The sequence below is a fragment of the Chiloscyllium plagiosum genome, chromosome 19 (genome assembly GCF_004010195.1).
Source record: "Chiloscyllium plagiosum isolate BGI_BamShark_2017 chromosome 19, ASM401019v2, whole genome shotgun sequence".
Taxonomy (NCBI): domain Eukaryota; kingdom Metazoa; phylum Chordata; class Chondrichthyes; order Orectolobiformes; family Hemiscylliidae; genus Chiloscyllium; species Chiloscyllium plagiosum.
The window spans coordinates 36,842,244-36,858,180 of record NC_057728.1 but is presented as its reverse complement, the minus strand read 5'-3'; the positions used below and the strand labels follow the sequence as shown (position 1 = coordinate 36,858,180).

The window sequence follows — 15,937 nt, the reverse complement described above, 5'->3', positions numbered from 1 at the left end:
GACTTTAATCAACATTCCATTCACCTTCCCTATTACCTGCTGAACGTGGATGCTAACCTTTTTGTGATTTTCACACAAGGTCCCCCATTTCCTCCTCTGCTGCAGTCTCTCTCTTTTCTTCCTGCCAAAACGCACATTTTCTCACATTGCATTGCATCTGCAAAGTTTCTGCTCACACATATAATCCATCTGTATCACTTTGTAGACTGTTTCATTTGCAAATTTCATTCAAGTTATTAATAAATGCATTGTAAATAATTATAGTCCCACCACTGGTTCCTATAGCACTCCACTAGTTACAAATTGCCATCCAGAAATTGCTCTTCCTCAACCCAACTCCGTCTTCCATTAGTTAGCCAATCCTCTATCCATGCTAATAAACTGTCCTCTATACCCATGCTGTCGTACCCTGTTGAACAGTCTTGCGTGCAATGCCTATTAAATGCCTTTTGGAAATCCAAATGTATGTCATCTACTGTTTCCCCTTTATCCTTCTTGTTATCTCAACGAAATCAAACAAATTTATCAGACGAAATTTCTCCTTCATGAAACAATGTGTGATTATATTGTGTATTTCTAAATATTCTGCTATTAGTAGACTTCATAATTTTCCTAATGGCAAATGTTAACCTGACTGGCTGAGAGTAGCTTTGTTTTTTGGTCTCCTTCCCCTTCTGAATAAATAGTTTTCCAATCCTGGACTTTTTCACAATCTAAGGATTCTTAAAAGATTGCTACTGGTGAATCTACTATCTCTGTAGCCACTTCCTTTAATATCCAAAGATGAAACCAATCAATTCCAGGGACTTATTGGTCTTTTGGTTTACCTAGTATTATTAGACACTTAATAGTAAGGTCCTGGGAAGTGTTGCCGAATAGAGACGTTGGATTCGCAGGCAGATAGCATAGTGAAGAAAGCTTTTGGTATGCTTTCCTTTATTGGACAGAGCATTAAGTATTGGAGTTGGGAGGTCATGTTGCAGCTGTACAGGACATTGATTAGGCCACTTTTTGAATATTGGATTCAGTTATGGTCTCCCTCCTATCAGAAGGACGTTGTGAAACTTGAAAGGGTTCAGAAAAGATTTATAAGGATATTGCCAGGGTTGGAGGATTTGAGCTAGAGGGAGAGGTTGAATAGGCTGAGGTTGTTATCACTGAAGCATCGGAGGCTGAGGGGTGACCTTATTGGAGGTTTATAAAACATGAAGGGCATGGATAGATTAAACAGACAAGGTCTTTTCCCAGGGATGGGGGAGTCCAGAACTAGTCAGCATAGGCTTAGGGTGGGGAGATTTAAAAGGGACCTAAGGGGGCAACTTTTTCACGCAGAGGATGGTCAATGTATGGAATGAGCTGCCAGAGGAAGTGGTAGAGACAGGTACAATTAGAACTTGAAAAGTCTTCTGGATGGGTATATGAATAGGAAGGGTTTAGAGGGACATGGGCCAATTGCTGGCAAATGAGACTAGATTAGGTGAGGACATCTGGTCGGCATGGACAAGTTGGACCGACAGTTTGTTTCTGTGCTGGACATCTCTATGACTCTAATATAGAATATATAAATGTGATAGAATTGAACAAACTTCAGATCAACTTCAATTCTGGCTATACTCTGTGTGTAGGTAATGTGCCAGGCAGTCTACCAAAATGCAGATCTACTTTGTTCAATAAAAAATGGACAACTGCTCACATTAATTCCAACTGCAGCCTTAATGGGTAAAATCTTTAGCATCCAGCAACATGCAGTTATTTGCTCAATTTTACCGTCAGCTTAGGTTGCGTTGCAGCAGACCTCTCATCCACTTGTACTTTAAACAAGGTGCAAACTGCAGATTAATTCTTCATTCACCATTATTTTTTAAAATGTTAAACAAAGACGAAGATATTTTTCTTCAAGGAATACATATTAATCAAGTATGTAAATTGACTGGGGAACTTAATTAGTTCTGAAAGTTACTAAAGGTTCCCCATGGTAGACTGGTCAGCAAGGTTAGATCTATGGATTACAGGGAGAACTCGCCATTTGGATACAGAACTGGCCCAAAGGTAGAAGACAGAGGGTGGTGGTGGAGGGTTGTTTTTCAGACTGGAGGCCTGTGACCAATGGAATGCCACAAGGATTGGTGCTGGGTCCATTATTTTTTGTCATTTCTGTAAATGATTTGGATGTGAGCTTAAGATTTACAGTTAGTAAGTTTGCAGATGTCACCAAAATTTGAGATGTAGTGAACAGCGAAGAAGGTTACCTCAGATTACCATGGAATCTTGATCAGGTGAGCCAATGGGCTGAGGAATTGCAGATGGAGTTTAATTTAGATAAATGCGAGGGGCTGCATTTTGGGAAAACAAGTCTTAGCGGGACTTATACACTTAATGGTAAGGTCCGAGGCAATGTTGCTGAACAAAGAGACCTTGGATTGCAGGTTCATATCTCCTTGAAAGTGGAGTTGCAGGTAGGATAGTGAAAAGGGCGTTTGGTATGCTTTCCTTTATTGGTCAGAATATTGAGTACAGGAGTTGGGAGGTCATGTTGTGGCTGTACAGGACATTGGTTAGGACACTTTTGGAATACTGCATGCAATTCTGGTCTCCTTCCTATTGGAAAGATGTTGTGAAACTGAAAGGGTCCAGAAAAGATTTACAAGGACATTGCCAGGGTTGGAGGAATTGAGCAATAGGGAGAGGTTGAATAGGCTGGGGCTGTTTTCCCTGGAGCATCGGAGGCTGAGGGGTGACCTTATAGAGGTTTATAAAATCATGAGGGTCATGAATGTGGTGTATAGACAAGTTCTTTTCCCTGGGGTGTGGGAGCCCAGAACTAGAGGGTATAGGTTTAGGGTGATAGGGGAAAGATATAAAAGAGACCTAAGGGGTAACGTTTTCACGCAGAGGGTGGTGCGTGTGTGGATTGGGCTGCCAGAGGAAGTGGTGGAGGCTGGTACAATTACAACATTTAAAAGGCATCTGGATGGGTATATGAATAGGAAGGGTTTGGAGGAATCTGGGCTGGATGCTGGCAGGTGGGACTAGATTGGGTTGGGACATCTGGTCGGCATAGATGAGTTGGACCGTAGGGTCTGTTTCCGTGCTGTAGATCTCTATGACTCTAAGTACCAGCCATACAGTACGTTTGATATCAAAATGTTTTTAACTGATTTAGTTGTTTCATGATTTCAGCTTTCTCCTTTAATGAATTAGGCAAACCACTGGTACTGTGAATAACCTTGACCAGTTGATACAAAATAATTTGTGCAGGCCAAACTCAAGCATTTAAACTCTCAAAAATGTAGTCAGCATATTCCCAGATGTTGTTTTAGATGGAGTTGAGATCAAGGGTTTAAGATATCAACTTGCATAAATGTGACTAATATCCCTTACAGGGTTAATCAGTCCTGTTTTTCTACTTGGGGTGGAGTGGGCATTGGGTGCAAGGATGCATGAGTAATGGAGTGGAGAGGAAATGATGAAAAGGAAACTTCTAAAGGGCTGCAGACCACATGTAACCCAGGATCCTTGTGGGAAAGCGGAGCATCCAAATGCTGGCAGCTCATTTCCCTGACATATATTACCATTTTTCAGTAATTCTCTGCAACCCAAAAAGTAAAGGAAAAATGTACAGAGAAGCAGAAGAGAACAATGAGTTACTTAAAAACAAATAGGGAGGAACAGAAACACAGAAAGATGCAGAAGTTCTGAGAAAGGGAATACTGAGAAAATAGATGAGGGATACCAAAGTCCTAACTTATTTTACAAAGCCAATAATGTAATGTTCACCATTCAATAGAGTAAATATAACTTTAATCCTATTAAGAGTGAATATTGTTCTTCTCTCTGTGATTTATACTATGTACAGCTGATATTCATGGCAAGAAGCAGATGTTTGTATGCATACAATTATCATTTACAATTGCTGAACTACTGCAAACAGTACATTTTCACTCAAGCAAGTGAGCACTTTAAAACTGAGTTTTAATTTAACGAGAAATCTCTATTACTCACTGCGTTACAGATGGCAAAGACTTTATCCAATAATTCTAACTTGTCAAAGCTGTCATTTCTTTTCAAGTTGAATGTATGCTGATTAGAAAAACATGTGAACCATTCAATTGCAACAACTCGTGGAATTATGTGCCAATATGTTGCATAGATTAAAAATAGCTGCAACATTTACTTTTGCTTCAGATGTGAATGTAAGTTACTTCTGTACTGTGCACAATCTTCTCTGGTCAATGACTATTTATGCTTGTAGTCTGATCAGATGAAAATTCCCCAACTGAGGATTGGTATCAACCTGAAGGTCACCAGGAACCATTTGGACCCATGCAGTCATGCATAACCTAGAAAAAAAAATCAATCTTGGCTACCACAGTTAATGCAAGACATCTAAAATGCATGACTTGGCGCAGCCATCACTACATTCTTACTGGTGCAGTGGATGACCTTAATTAAGATTATTTCTCCAGCAGAGAGGATAAGGCAAGTTGTGAAATGAACAGCAGTATGTCAGTTCTCAATGACTCGCATATTTAACTGAAGGGATTTTGAGCAAGGGAGCAATTTTGCTTTTATCATGTTGATTACCACACCATTAAAGACTGAAAAAAGTCAACTAAATTCTACTAAAATGCTCCCTATCCACAAATTTCAATGTAATCACCACTTATGTAATTTTTATGGTTAACATCTGTGGGCCTACTGTGCTCTCTTCCTTTTGCTTTGCATTTCTTTCAATTGGCTCATGTACTAATCTGGCCAGAAGCAGCTGGAAACAAATGGTGACATCGTAGGTTAAAACAACATATCAATAATCATGATTTAAGACAAGTTTTCTTATCTCTCATTCAATGCAGAGAACCAGTCTCTTCTAAGCTGGCTCCCCATTGCTCAGATTGCAATTATCATTCTCACTGATTTATGCTGACTTTCTGCCCTCTAAAGAATAGAAATCTGTATCCTTATCCATACTAACAAATCCTTACACAAACTCACTCCACCTTTTCTTCCAATCTCGAGTTTCATATCTCCTGCATCCTGCAGTTCTCAAATTCTATTGTCAAATCATTACAGGCAGATTTTTCAACTGACAAGAACCCTCTCTGGGATGCCCAACCCTAATGTTGTGTCTACCCATCTTTAAAAACTTCCCTAAAATCCATCTCTGTGACCATATTTTTGTAAATCCTTCTTAATCTCATCATTCATAAATCTAGGGGTGGTATGGTGGCTCAATGATAGGGGTGGCATGCTCAGTGGTTAGCACTGCTGCCTCACAGCACCAGGGACCCGGGTTCAATTCCAGCCTTGAGCGACTGTCTGTGTGAAGTTTGAAGATTTTCCCAGTGTCTGGATGGGTTTCCTCTGGGTACTCTGGTTTTCTCCCACAGTCTAAAGATGTGCAGGTTAGGTAAATTGGCCATGCTAAATTGCCCATAGTCAGGGGTGATTCATAGGGTAGGGGAATGGGTCTGGGTGAATTTCTCTTCGGAATGTCAGTGTGGACTTGTTGGGCCGAACGGCGTGTTTCCACACTGTCGGGATTCTAATTCCAATTCAAAAATCTATTCCCTCATCTACTTTCTTTGTGAGACACTAAAGATGCTATATAGTTCCTAATTATGCTTGTGCTCTTATATGGAGCACACTGGGCTCCATTGTTATATTGGGCATCGATTATTCATTTTGTTCAAAGTTTTTTTCCCTTAATCCAACACAAGTTAATTAAACTGTACTTTCATGGGTCTGTGGTTGAGAAGGATAGGCTTGTTTGAGGTTGGCATGGTGTATATTAGATATTAAGGGAATGGGTAGGAACTGTGAGGCATAGAAAGTATGCAGTAGGTTGGAGGGGTGTAAGAGAAGTCTTTTTAACATCTAGCATGAAATTCTTGCTCACTGAAGGTAGACTTTCAAACAATGCCTCTAACTTCTTCGGCATTGTTTCCATGGCAACAAGCCAATGCACTCCTGAAAGAGAATGAGATAATCCAGGAGTGCAAAAATTTGCCCCTCGGTGTACTTTATCTTTCCTACATTGATTTGATCTTACTTCATAATATGTATGATTATAAAAAATGCACTGGAAATAAATTTACGGGGATTCTTCACTTTAGAGGAATGTAAAAGAGGAAACCAATGCAGTGGTACATGGAATTCCCCAGGATTTGATGGGCTTTATCACAGATTACAATTTGTGAGAAGTTACAAAAACATTTAATGTAGCTTGCAAAACAGGAACTATATTCAGGAGAAGAAATCCTTAAGTCAAGTATTTCACAATTATTTCACATGTATAATGATGCTACAAATCACTCTTAAGGTTCTTGAATGGTCATTGTTAAAAATAATTAGTGCCATTGTTAATATGATCAAATCCATGTTTCTCCACACAGCATCATGGTGTGGAGGAAAGGGAGCACTCAGTGAAAGCTCCTTTGCAATATTTTGGATGTTAAAGGTTGACTCATCCTTTGACCATTTCAGAATCATCGTATTTTTAAAAATGATGAAAAATTAGGCTATTGATAAAGGAAAACAAATTTTCAAAATATTTCTCTTGACTAAAAAGAGAAACAAATCATCTCTTTAAAATAAAATTCTGACAAGGCAGCACTTTTTCTCTGCAGGTAAGTTAGCTTTGCTATTCTTGCCTGGCACTATTTCATTTTTTGTAAGGGATGCAATAAAATCTATTTTTGTTGATGGTTGTATTAGGAAACAGCGTAGGATGAAAAGATGGTAGTGGTCGTGATTTGGAATTTGCTTTCTAAGGAATCTTGGTGAAGTACTACAGTGCACCTTTCAGATGGTATATGTTGCTGCTACTGAGCATCAGTGGTGACCGAGTAGATGTTTGTGAATGTAATGCAAATCAAGCAGGCTACTTTGTTCTGGATGGTGTCAAGCTTCTTGAGTTCTGTTGAAGCTGCACTTATCAGGCAAATAGGCAGTATTCCAAAGCTGTCATGACTTGTACCTTGTAGACAGTGAACAGGTTTTGGAAAGTCAGGTGGTGAGTTACCTACTGCAGGATTCCTAGCCTCTGACCTCCTCTTGAAGCTACAGTATTTATATGGCTTATCTGGTTCAGCTTATCATCAATGAAAACCCCTCAAGATGTTGATAGTGGGGGTTTCAGTGATGGTAACTCCATTGCATGTTAAAGGATAATGATTGAATTCTTTCTTGTTGGAGATGGTTATCACCTATCACTTGTGTAGCGTGAATGTTGCTTGCCACATGTCAGTCCACAAACCTGCACATTCGGAAATTTTAAAAATGTTAACATTGCATGTTTTTCTGTCTTCTTCTTATTTTGTCACCTTTTCTCTCTTAACCTAATCTTTCTTTCTTGTTCTATACCTGATCGAATATTGGTTTCACGCAATCTAACTGACCCTCCATATCAGACCTTCCTGTTTATTTCCAAATCTTTAATTCTCATTGGTTAACTTGATCTGTAATGCTTACGTTACAGCCTCAGCTGCCCTGTCTCTCTTTCATGCTGCCATTATCAGTTCACACATTCAGCAAAGATCTCTGGGCCAAGGCTTGCTAATGATAGATGCCAGTAGATTCTTTGCTGCAAGAAAAATCAGATTTTTAATTCTAATCCAAGCCTCGAAACACCTCACAATCCTGTAATGCTATGAGCCTGAAAAGATGACTTAGTCCATGTCTACGGAAATAGAAATTACTAAAAGCCTTTCAGGAATCACAAAATACTCAAAAGTCTAATTACTACAATAATGGACTAGATATGTGTTGTTTCAAGTATTTGGCTCAAGCAATAGAAATGACAAATAAGTGGGAACATCTTCAAGCTCGTGCAGCATTATGGTTTCAAATAAGGCAAACAGAAGCCTCATCTTCTCCAGCTGAACACACCGGAATTAACTGTGAATTGACAAAGCAAAACTGGCAGCACAAGACAAACAAAATGCGTGAGAAGTTTACAGATTGAACATTTGAGCAAGTTGGCACGAGTAGAGTAGTTTAATAAACTGTGTTCTGGACAAACAAGCCAGTTTATGTGAGAAATGAAACAGTTTAGCTGGCGACAAAGCCTTTTGTTTTCCATTGACCAGTTCTTGTTTCATCAACCCGAATCCTCAAAGTTTACCACACTAATTTGGCATTTGTACTATGTGTACGTTTTACATTTCATGATATCAAAGCTTCTTGGGCTTTTGTCTTCGCTCCAAATTAAAGGATATGTGACATTTTTGTTTATAATATCGGAACTAAATCTCCTGATGCCACCTATCAAATTCAGAGATCACCCACCTATTTATCCTTATTTATCCTTAAGTATCATTTACACATTTCATGATTTTGCATTTTTATATTATATTGTTTGCCCAAAGCAATATATCACCTGGTTCCTGAAACTACATCTATAATATACTAAACTTTGCTCTAACCCTTTGTAATAAGATAAAATTATTCAAGAAATAAATATAGATCGAGGTTATTTGGTCCAAGCAGTTTATTCTCCCCAGTTACAGCACCTAAATGCCCCTTCAGTTGCTGTATTGTAATGTATTTACACAGCCAATTTCAAATACATTCTTGTACATGAAACAAATTACCATGCTAACCATGAACCAGGTCACAAGCCAGTGCCTACAATCACAACACGACCAAAGATGAACTTGCCAGATTTACAAGCATAGCAGCTGTGAAGTTGCTCTTTACTTTCCCCATTCCAAGGCATATTCTGGGTTAAAAAATGCATACCACAAATACACTGCTTTGATGAAGAATGTGCTAAAGGCTAAATGGAAAGGCATTCCAGATAAGTGAGGGGAGGAGGGCAGCAGGAAATTCAGGTCAATAGGAGAGGTCTTAACTGGTATTAGGGGTCTGAGTTATGAGGCAAGATGGAGAAACATCTCTTTTAAGCCTGGAAAATACAGTGATTTAGAGGTGGGGGTAAAGAGTTTCAAACATTGTTATGGTATAGAAAGGGTTAATGTAGAAACATTATTTTAAAATGCATGCACGAATAGACCAATGAACACAAGTACAAACTAATAAAGAATAACTTCAGAACTGCTGTTAGGAAATTCTTCTTTCTGCAAGTGTACACATACAGAACAGGTTCACAGTAGAGGAATAAAGCCAAAAAAATAGGAATCAGTCAAAACCTAAATGGAGATGGCAGTGAGCTGGGGTCACTCTGATGGATGAAGTAAGATAAGCCAAAATTGCCTTCCTCATCTGCAATTATTTTGTGAATGAGGAAAAACAATTGGAGAATTTGAAGAGAGATTTGGGAATAGATTTTAAATGTTCACCATCCAAGTGATAATATGGCAGAGTATTTCAATGGATTGAAAATTATGTAGGTGCTATGAATGGTGCCTGATTCATATCTCTGTATTATATCCCAAGCAGTGAAGGGCGAATATCTTTCTTTAAAAGTACTATTAAGACATAAGGTAAACCCTTCTGCTAATTTAAACCAGACACACAGAAAAGCTCCCCTCGCCTCGTAATCTGTTAAAATATGAGTGACAAAGAACTACCCAAATCCCACTATTTCGAGAAAAAATTAATAATTTATTCCTTAACTCCATAAGAGAATATTAAACAACTAACTACACTGTTAAGCATCCTTTGTCTGATCAATTTATCTACCTCCTTGTCAACAACAATATACTCTTCCGACAAAAGCCCCCGATTAAGATTTACAAAGAAAAAGTCAATTTTCAAAACCAGCCAGCTGTTGATTTTCTCTTTGTATCTTCCTTTCATCTTTTCTTCAGTCTTCTGCTGCACAGGTCTTTCATAGATAAAGGCACCTTTCAGAGAGCGGGTCTGCGGGCAGTCTACATTGGTGCTCTTTGCCTCTCCCTCTGACTAACTGTTCAAAATGTCTGATTTTTATACCACAAAACAGTGGATTGTCTCATTGGTTTAATGTCATCAAAATAGTAAAATTCAAATTTGATTGAGTTTTAGTATCTTGGGGCATAATTTAAATTGATTGGCGAAATTCGAATTGTTGCAGGACATAGCAACTCAGCTCAGCTATTTGTTTCACAACCAAATGTTACATTTTTAAATTTTTCAGCACACTCTGTGCTTTGCTAGGTTTTACTCTCTCTTAAAGGTATAGTACATGCCTACAACTTCATAACAAATTTTTTTTGTTTAGCAAGTGTGAATGTCAAGATAAGCCATATGTTATTTTCACTGGGTTAATGAGATCACAAAATGACATACTGCAATGTAAATTAAATCATCACATACAAATGAAGAAAGGGTTGCCAGATGCTTTTCATAGAAGTCCTGATTTTTTTGTGGGGAAAAGCTACCAGTAACAATGCATGAAAAACGGCACAATGGCTTTGTCTGCTGAATCTGCCATTTATTTGTGAGGACCAGTATTAAATTAAAGTGATCAGCAGCACCTAAGACTAATATAGTTAAAGTGAGGAATTTCTTCCTTGAAATGATCATCAACAAGGAAGAAAATAGTCCGATGATCAATAGCTTAAGGTAAACATATGGTGCTATTAGGTCAATAGACTATGAAGGTTTTGATTCAATCAATAGTCTGTGTTGAATGAGTTCAGCTCAGCTGGGGCAGCTTTGGGAGCACAACAATTATAATTAGCAACTAAAGGCCCAAGCAGAAAAAGAGCAGCCTTTCTGCAGTGGTTTCTTTCCTAGCAGCCTTTGCTAATGTTCACCTTTAGACAGGAACAGTCGTAACTCTGTGGTGAAATCGCTTTTCAGTAGAAACTCTGAATGGTAACTATAGAAATAGCTCCAAATCAAAGTCACCTTTGCTCCTTCAACCTTAGCAATTGCTTCAATGCAGAAGAAAACAAAAACCTAAATTTATTTTAAAAATTAAACAAGCTGCTTTGGAGAAATTAAATGCATAATGTAATTACAACTCATTTCCCCTTTCTATATGCAGCTTATTCACTCCATTTATTGTCAATTATTAATAAAACAGTGAGTAAATACCTGCCCATTTATTTGCACCAGATACAGAGTGACTGGATTGCAATCATATTTTTATAGATAGGCTTCCTAGAGAATAAATGTCCTTTCCAAAATATATTTTATCTTTTCGTGCTATTGCCTTTTCAATTCTTCCCTTTTCAAATATTCTTTGTTAGATGTACTTCCATTTGTAATGAAGATATGGAGAGATTAGCTCAGTTTCAAAATGCCTTAAAACAACCATTGCAAAAGACTGGATCAAAATTTGAAACATATCTAGCAGGATAAACGCAACAGTACAATCTTCTACTGCTGTTACAATGGGTGAGTAAGTAAACTTGTTGATATATGAGCCTGGATTTTGAAAGGGGATCAGGAACATGAGACCTGGATGAGTTCCAAGTCCCAACACCATATCTCAACAGCGTCAGTAAAGGACTCTATTTTTGGATCTGAATAGGCAGAAGTGGGTACTGCAGATGTTGGAGATTAAAGTTAAGATTAGAGTGGTGCTGGAAAAGCACAGCAGGTGAGGCAGCATCCGAGGAGCAGGAAAATTGATATTTCGGACAAAAGCCCTTAATCAGGAATGGATTTGTGGTGGGTAAAGGTGATAGGTCGGAGAGGAGGGTAGAGCAGATAGGTGGGAAGGAAGATTGACAGGTGGGACAGGTCATGAGCACGGTGCTGAACTGGAAGGTTGGAACTGGGAGTAAGGTGGGAGGGAGGGAAGCGAGGAAACTGGTGAAGTCCACATTGAGGCCATGGGGTTGAAGGGTCCCGAGTCGGAAGATGAGGCGTTTTTCCTCCAGGCGTCGGGTGGTAAGGAAGTGGTGGTGGAGGAGGCCCTTGACCTGCATGTCCTCAGCAGTTTGGGAGGGGGAGTTGAAACGTTTGGCCACAGAGTGGTGGGGTTGATTGACTACATAGGCAGAAGGTGGACTTGGTGCTCAATTACAGAAGCTGCCCATTGGCCATCAAGGGCAAAGAGAGGAGTCAGCCCAGGAAAAAAAACTGAATATCCCATTCTGTCCTAAACAAGCCCATTTAACAAGCTTCTTTAAGATACCATTTATTGGTGGTGAGGAGGCTTCCTTACTGCAGGCCTTCTGAAAACTGCAACTCAAAGGCAACTGGGTCAACTACCACCCTCTGGACACACAATTTACAAATTTAGTCTACACCCATTCATGTCCATACCGACAAATGTAAATCCAGGTTCATTATATTTATGGAAGGCAGCATATCATCAGTAGTGCACTGTCAGCAGAGAGGGGGAATTGAACCTTTGTCATGTACTCCCATCTGTTGCTGGATAGCAGGGAATGAACATTACAGGGAAACTGTTCTCCAATATTCACTGTCTAAAAGTGCTGGGTGTTCTTGGACAGAGCTTCAAAAGCAAAAAATAACATGCATGTGCAGAACAGAAACATCAATGCCTTGGTTGAGCTGCTCTTCAATTATTTTGATTCACAAATTTTAATATTCATAATCAAATCATACCACACACTACATTTTTAACATACAAGAGATGCTCACAGAACTTCTCAGTAAATACTGGGAGTTGTTAAAATCAAATGTGTGGAGGGATATGAGCCAGGAGCAGGCAAGTTTAGTTTGGAATTATGTTTAGCATGAATTTGTTGGACCGAAGGGTCTGTTTCCATGCTGTATAACTGTATGACTTGAATCCACAAGCGTAAGGAATTAGTTGTACCTGAAGCATAATCTGGACACACTCAGCAGGTCGAACAGAATATTTGGAGAGAACAGATGGTTTAACATTTCAGATATAGACATTCTGTCAGAGTTTTGATGGAAGATTTACACCTGAACCAAGAAGTTATCAGTTCCTTCCGCAGGTGATGTTTGACTTGCTCTGTAATTCTCACTTTTTCCAATTTTACTTTAGATTTCTGAACCGTTTTATTTTTACATCTTACAAGTGATGTGCTCTGTTTGTCATTTGTGACATTGGCTTCAAGTGAAAATACCTAAATGTTATCAAAAATAAAACTCCTGCTAACCTTTCAAGTGATACTTTGTTTCACGGTATATGGATATGGAAGTAATGAACTTGAGATATCATGAACTTCAATTTATAACACAAGTCATAGAGATGCACAGCATGGAAACTGACATGTTTCATTTTAATATACAACCAATAACTTATTCATAGAAAACTTGCTGCTCAACTAACAGCTGACTGAATGTAAAAGTGGACTCCAACTTTTGGTTAAAAAAATTTTTGTTTTACTTTCCAACTGTTCACTGCTGCATCTACAAGTCGATTCTCCATGAACGAGGACTCAGGCATTTAATGGGAAAAGCAAAGAAGTGGACAAAGGGATCCATGAGCAACAGAATCTTGTGGAGTAGAACAAATGGCAATAACTGATCACTTTGGCCCTGGAGCAAAGTGATAAAAAGGACGTCCTGAAGTGTATCTCAAGAACATGTACAGTTTTCAAGATCTCAAAAATATTACCCATGTCGAAGTCAACAGCCTTGGCTAAAAAAGGTGGGTCCAAAGTGTACATATAATAATTTATCCAAAGGTAGAAGATTGAATTCTCAAGCAAAGAACTAAATTTGACAGCTTTGCCTTAAGACTAAACCAAGCAGTTTTATAAAGAACCTTTCAGTCATCCAGAATGGTGCCCTTCAAATTATGACTGACTTTAGACTGGTCACATTTTACAATTATACTTACATACATGCCCCATATACAACTGAGGAGTGCATGAATCGATCTGCTACAAGCAGATGATGAGTTAGGATTGGAAGGTGATTTAACAATGGATGACAGTTATAGAAAGGGGACCAATAGTTTTAGAAGGCAGTCCCTGCTCAGTGGGCCAGGTTAAATGGCGGCTCCATCAATGTTGAAGACGAGTGGGAGAAAAAATTGCACAGATGCAGAAAAATAGAGAGACTGTACGAGGATCCAAGAATAGAATAGTACGCTAAGGAAGGATGGAACAAGGCCATGGAAAACTACAGAAAATGCCAACTACTCTTTAAGGAGGAGAGATAATCATTAAAAAGGTGAAGCAAAGAAAACAAATCTTAAAGCAACTAGCCTTGGAACATAAACTCACCTTTTGATCTATGATTATGCATGTTAGATTGTCTTAGAATCCCTACAGTGCAGATAGAGGCCAATTGGCCCTCTGAACAGCATCCCACCCTAAGCTTTGTAACTTCATTTTTACCATAGTTAATTCACCTAGCCTACACATCCCTGAGCACTACAGGGCAATGTACCATGGACATTCCACCTAACCTGCATATCTTTGAACTGTGGGAGAAAACCAGAGCACCCGGTTTTAGGTGCACACATGGGAAGAATGTGCAAACTCAACACACAGTCACCCAAGGATGGAATGGAACCTGGGTCCCTGGTGCTGTGAGGCAGCAGTGCTAACCACTGAGCCACCATATGGTAATTAAGAGAACTTCACAACAAATTACCAATTTTTAAAATATATTTTTCCCTCAGTAAAACTCCTACTTCCAATCCATTCCTGAGCTTCCTCATTTGCTAATTGCTCACCACGTTGGTATCACACTCCAGCCAATTACATCACACCAAAGCCATGTTTTGACAGGTCAGTAGGAACAGTTGCTTCTACTTATTTTGGTCTGAACATGTTCCTGTTAAAGTCTGTTGCTCGACCATTTACAGAATCTAACCCCTTCCTATTATGTGCGTGTCTAAAAACAATATCAGAAAACTCTCACCTCCACATACACAATCAATCAAATCTTCAAAATTCACAAATATCACTAAGAATTCAAAACTTTAATAAAATCATTGGCACATGTGCTTCAAGCTGCTGAGTGGGGTAGGGGAGCAAATTAAAGAATTGAATTGATTTTACAACCTGAGTACTGCCTGTGTCTGTCATCTGTTCACCTCTCTACCCTTCTTAAAATCCACCTCTTAGACTAAGCTTTTAACCAGCCCTAACATCGGTATATGTGACTCAGTGTCAAATTTTGTCTAACAATATTCCTGCAAAGTGCCTTGGGTCATGTCACTATATTAAAAGCACTACATGAATGCAGGTTGTTGTTTTTGCTGCGTGGTCGGTAATTTTTCAATAATAATAATTTTATTATCGCGAAATAGGAGTGTGACAGACTTACTTATTATTCCTGAGAAAATTGTTCAATTAAGTTGACACATACAGGGGAGAGACAAGGATCCTATTCTGGAGGAGTTCTTCAAACCAAATTCTACATTTGTGCCTGTGAAAGACAGACTATTTAGATTCCAACTACTCTTATCCCCAAGCATAATCAAAGTTAATCAGCAGAAATCAGATCCATACCAAGCCAATTACACTATTAGATTAGCTCCTTTAGGCACATTAGGGGATTTATAGAGAATTGGAACCTTTAACAACTGCATCAAAAGCACAGAGCTGAATAAAAAAAAGGAATCATTTTACTCAAATACACCATTGAGAAAGTCATATTCACCATTCACCTCTCATTAATCAGTGGCTAAAACATATCTGGTATAGGACTATACAATACATGCCAGAACATCGTAAAATGATTGATTCTCCAATTGTATACAGTTGTCATCCCAGACAGGCCAAATACCGGGTCAATATAATTGACCATATGTCCAAGAGCAGGCTGATGGAAGAAACTGTTAAGTGTTCTTCCATCGATTATTGAGTCGTAGAGGCAGAGTTATTCAGCATGGAAACAGACTTTGATTCCAACTCGTCTGCATTGACCAAATAGCAAAACTGATCTAGTCCCATGTGCCAGCATTTGACCCATATCCCTCTAAACCCTTCCTATTCATATACCCATCCAGATGCCTTTTAAATGTTCTAATTGTACCAGCCTCCAACACTTCCTCTGGCAGCTGATTCCAGACATGCACCACACTCTACATGAAAAAGGTTCCCCCCAGGTCCTTTTTAAATCTTCCCCCTCTCAAATTAAACCC

At 38.9% G+C, this 15,937-nt stretch overlaps 1 protein-coding gene across 10 annotated transcripts in view; it reads right to left on the bottom strand.

The window, feature by feature from the left end:
* The window catches only part of LOC122559687 (suppressor of tumorigenicity 7 protein homolog), a 202,549-nt gene that overhangs the window by 94,598 nt on the left and 92,014 nt on the right, over positions 1 to 15,937 (bottom strand). The gene's annotated exons all lie outside the window — the stretch shown is intronic.